This window comes from Pinus tabuliformis, chromosome 3_2 (genome assembly GCF_031772625.1).
Source record: "Pinus tabuliformis cultivar Carrire ecotype Pingquan chromosome 3_2, CPIR1, whole genome shotgun sequence".
Classification (NCBI taxonomy): domain Eukaryota; kingdom Viridiplantae; phylum Streptophyta; class Pinopsida; order Pinales; family Pinaceae; genus Pinus; species Pinus tabuliformis.
In genome coordinates this window covers 904,341,609-904,347,163 of record NC_142302.1, presented here as the reverse complement: position 1 = coordinate 904,347,163, position 5,555 = coordinate 904,341,609, and positions in this window count along the sequence as shown.

Below are 5,555 nucleotides of genomic sequence, written 5' to 3'. Positions count from 1 at the left end.
ATTGGCACAACAAACACGAAATCAACAAAGGCTACATCCAAAAAGGCCCGTAAGATTTCAGGTCAAAATGCAAAAGAGGAACTTCTTGCTTCAGAAGTAAATGCCGTATCGACAGATAAAGGCAAAGAAACCAAACAACAAGGGAAAAAGAAAAAGGGCAAATGGAAGAAGAAGAAACAGGAGGAATCATCACCTGAAAAATCTTCTTCAAACCCTCCTGGAGATAGGAAACCAAAAAATCCATGCTTTATATGTGATGAGGATCATTGGACCGCGAATTGTCCACACAGGGCTGAGCTTGAGAAATTCTTCAAGAATTCGTAAACCTCTGCAGTGTTAACTGATCCGTTTCCAAATCCAGGAACAAATCTGGTTGAAAGTGGAAATGCTTCCCCGTCTCAAGTGCTAATGTTGTCGGTTTCAAAACAACAAAATGATTCTTTGATATCGACAAGGAACAAGGATTATGGGAATCCACAGCTATCGAATAACAAGGATAAAGATCAACCAAGTAGTTCGACAACAACTTCGACAAAAGTTGTGCCACCTACCATTCCTGAATTGACGATAAAACCGCCAAAGGGAGTAGTACACAAGTCGACATTTAATCCCCGCGCTAGAGCGACACAGCATTATAATATAGTGGAAGATTTGGCCCAATCGCCATCCGCAATGTCGACTCTTGAAGTACTACAAAATTTCCCATCCCAAAGGCAGGCTTTATTATCAGCCATTGGTGGGATAGACCCAAAGGATTCTAATCTAGTATCCTTCGACCATAAAGGATATGATCCTCAATTTCCAACTCAACTAGCTTTCCTTGTTCAAGTGAAAGCCCTCAACAAAACTGTTCATCGAACGATTATTGATGAGGGGGCATCTACATGCATTATGTCGATGAGTTGCTGGAAAACTTTAGGATCTCCAACCTTGTCGCGATCTTCGACGACATTAAAAGCATTCGACGGAAGAACGTATACCCCATATGGTATCCTAAGTAACTTGAAAGTTGAAGTAGGAGGGAAAACAGTAGAAATAGATGTTGAAGTCATCGATGCGAATCTTGATTACAACATCCTACTAGGAAGATCATGGATATATGCCATGGAAGTTGTTGTGTCGACCTATTTTAGAAAGATTGCATTTCCCTTTCAAGGAGGGATTACAATCGTCGATCAAAAAAACTTCCTCCCCAATGGTTCTCATGTTACTGGAAGCATTCCCATGATCCATGGAAGCCCCCATTCACTTCAGAATATCGGAGTAGGCCTATTAAAAGATCCTATACTAATGGGAACTTTCGCTCTTCCACCTCCAATCAATCTGGCGGAAGTAGCGTCGATAGGAACCTACAATATGATATCTTCTAAAAAGATCTCAGAAAACAATATCAACATGGATCATGCTGTGGTTTTGCCCCCAAGCCCAACGGAAATATTGTAGCAATCAATGTTCCTAGCATGGGAGGCAAACCCAAATCAACGCTCATCAAGCGTTTGGATAGATAGGTCTAGAGAATATGGTACCCCTTCAGATCCTTGGTCGCGAGTGCATGTCACCGATGAAGGAATTGTCCAATCTATGGTAATTGAAGGGACACCATGGAATGATTCCCACCATCGTTCCCTTCTTCCAGATTGTGGAGGAGATAATAGAGATGACCTGTATCATCGTTCAGTTTTTGAATTCCTATCAAATACTGTAAACACGGTGAATTCCGAGCGAAACTTGTCCAATATTGAAGAGACTATCGCCATAAATATCTCGACCAAAACAGATGTTGTAGGGAATATTTATGTCGGCAAATGTTGTTCTCCTTCAGAACTAGAGATATATAACGCTCTTTTTCGCGAATTCAGAGATGTCTTTGCTTGGTCATATGATGAAATGCCAGGCATTGACTCGAGTATCGTTGAACACAAAATTAAGATGTATCCAGATGTCAAACCGGTACAACAACGGATACGGCAGGTGCACCCCAAGAAAGACGCTGCCATTAAGGCAAAAGTTCAAAAACTTCTCCATGCTGGTTTCATCTACCCGGTTCCTCTAACCGATTGGGTATTGAATATTGTCCCTGTTATGAAAAAACAAGGAACAATTAGAGTGTGCATCGATTATAGGGATGGAAATCAAGCTTGTCCAAAGGAAAACTACCCTACACCCTTCAATGACCAAATAATTGATGAATGTGCCAGATGCGAAATCTTTTCATTCATGGATGGATTCTCCGGGTATAATCAAATAAATATCCGCCCACAGGACCAGTCAAAGACTGCATTTATTTGTCCGTGGGGCACATTCGCATATCGAAAATTACCCTTTGGTTTAAAGAACGCAGGGGCAACGTTTTAGAGGGCAATGAATTATGCCTTCCATGACATCAAAAAAATCGTTCAACCATACCTCGACGACCTTTCGGCTCATTCGCGAAAGCGGACTGATCACCCGCAGCATTTAAGAGCGATATTTCTACGTTTCCGACACTACAAGATACGACTCAATCCACACAAATGTGTATTTTGCGTCAGTTCTAGTCATTTACTTGGCTTTGTAGTCTCGAAGGACGGGATTCGTCTCGACCCATGTAAGGTCTAGGCAATCATAAATTTGCCTCCACCTTCAAATTTGCTTCAGATTCAGAAACTCCAAGGGAAAGCAAACTTTCTGAGGAGGTTCATTCCAAATTACGCCGAACTTGCTAAAGGTTATACATGTCTTTTGAAAAAGGAAGTACCCTTTGTCTGGGATCAGGTTGCGCAAGCTTCCTTTGATGCTTTAAAAGATTCCCTAATGAAAGCATCATTAATGCATGCCCCTGATTATCAAAAAGATTTTAACCTGTATCTGGCTGCAGCGGATATGACCATCGCAATGGTTTTAGTTCAAGAAGTCAATGGAATTGAACATCCTATATATTATTTAAGTAAAAACTTAAATGATACAGAGAGCAAATATTCTTACGTTGAAAAGCTAGCACTCGCAGCTGTTCAAGCAATACAGAGATTTCGACACTATGTCCTCTTTCGGAAAACTACCATTCTGTCATATTGCAACCCCATGACTTATATATTGTCGCGACAGTTGCTGGGGGCCAAATATTCAAAATGGATAGCAATCCTACAAGAGTTTGATCTGGAATTTGTAAAATCCAAGTCAAAGAAAGCTCTAGTTTTCGCAGAGTTATTGTGCGATCTCCCATTGTCGTCCAACGATGACACATCCGAAGAAACAATCGTGGATGAAAGTTTGTTTCTGATATCTGCAAGCAATGAGTGGTATGGAGATATAATCATTTATCTCCAAACTCAAAAATACAGGCCAAACACCTCCCACTCCGAACAAAAACATATTCGATACCAAGCAAAAGACTACATGATCGTCGGTGATACACTTTACCGTCGTGGTATCAATACAGTTCTGAGAAGGTGCCTCACCCATGAGGAGGCTGAAAAGGTCCTGAATGATTGTCATTCAGGCGCGTGTGGGGGGCATCAATCTGGATATGCTACGGCACAAAAAATCTTACGAGCAGGATACTTCTGGCCAACAATGTTCAAAGATTGCATAACCGCAGTCAGAAGTTGCCATGCTTGTCAAATTTTCGATAGCAAAACCAGAAGACCACCCGCACCTCTACAACCAATAGTTGCTGTTGGGCCATTCGCCAAATGGGGCATCGATTTCATGACATGTAACCCCACCTCGACCGGGGGGCATGGGTACATCATATTCGCAGTTGACTATTCTACCAAATAGGCCGAGGCGATGCCTACATTAGATAATACTGGTGAAACAGCTACCCTCTTCTTTCGTCAATCATGTAGTCGCCAGATTCGGCGTGCCGCAGGCTATAGTCACAGATCATGGATCGCATTTTCGCAATCACATGATGGTCGAATTAGCTGCCAAACTAGGGTTATCTCACGACAGCTCTACTCCATATTATCCGCAAGCCAACGGACAAGTTGAAGCAATCAACAAGGTCCTCAAACGCATGCTGCAAAGGATGATTGGAGTTCACAAAAGAAGATGGCACCTAATCCTGTACTCAGCTTTGTGGGCTTACCGAACATCAGTAAGGAATGCAACCGGGTTCACACCTTTCCAACTGGTATATGGCCTGGAAGCAGTCTTACCAATCCAGTGTGAAATCTCGTCTCTCAAACTCGCAATTGATCTCCTCCTCGGAACTTCAGAAGAAGAAGCCCATTTCTTGGAATTAATCCAATTGGATGAAACCCGTCGTGATGCCTCTTTGGCTAACGAAGCCCATAAGAAATGATTCAAGGCGCAGTTCGACAAAACTGTCAAACCCCGTGTCTTCTCAGAAGGTGACATAGTCTTGCTTTACGACCAAGAATCCGATAAATTGGGAGCAGGTAAATTTAAGTCTCTATGGATGGGCCCCTATATTGTTAAATGAGTGTTAGCAAAAGGAGCCTACGAGTTAATGGATTATGACGGAATTCCGCTGGCGCAACCTCGTAATGGGTTGTACCTCAAGCGTTACTATGCGTAATGGTAACCTGTGTGCTTTTGTTATATTTTTGTTTTCGCTAAAGTGTTTATTTTGGTCAAGTAATCCACTTTTTACATTTGTTGCAGATGTCAAACCTATTGGAGTCATGTGTTGGATATGCCGACGGAGCGAGTCGTAGTTTGTGGAACATATCCTCTGCAGCCTGGGCCATTTTTGATCCAAGCGGCGAGTTAGTAAGTTTCAGAGGTGTATGTATTGGTCGATCAACGAATAACATCGCTGAATATAGCACGTTGATAGAACTTCTCTCTGATGCCATCACACATGGTATACGCCGACTAATTGTGAGGCTAGACTCACAACTCGTAATACTACAACTCAATGGTATATATTCTGTCCAAAACCCAGCTATTTATCGCATGTTCCTAAGGGTTAAGATTTTGGAAAGACAATTTGATCTTATTCAATATCAACATATTTCCAGAAACTTAAACACATTAATTGACTCATTAGCAAACTATGTGTTAGATAGACATTTGCAACATTTATAAAAAGAAACACACCATCAATGTTTTGCATGTGGATCATGTAGCTCAACCAAAATAAAACTCCGAAAATCAAAAATATATATAACTGTTTATGGTTTACACATAATGTTTTGTAACCAAGACAAAATCAGTCAAATGACCCAAAAACTCAAAGTTCTAGGGGGCACCCTAGTCTAATGATGCTCGTGATAGCAAGTCACAGCCTGTGCGATCATTCGTAAGAGATGAGTCCATCGTCTGGGCACACCAGTAGTATGCCGTTGTAACCACAAAGGTAGCTCGTCGGTCCTCACATCTGGAATACCGAGGGTGAGACCCTCAACCTGCTCCTGTAATGCTGTGAGAGTCTCGGCCACATCAAGTTCACGAAGAATAGCCCTTCCGACGGCCTCTCCTGCTGGGGCAGCAGCTGGTACTCTCAGGCAAACTACTGGATGAACGAGACCAACATCTGCATGTACACATGAGTTTGATTAAATTCTTGATAGAATAAAGCACAAGGACATTATAAACAAAAAAAAAAA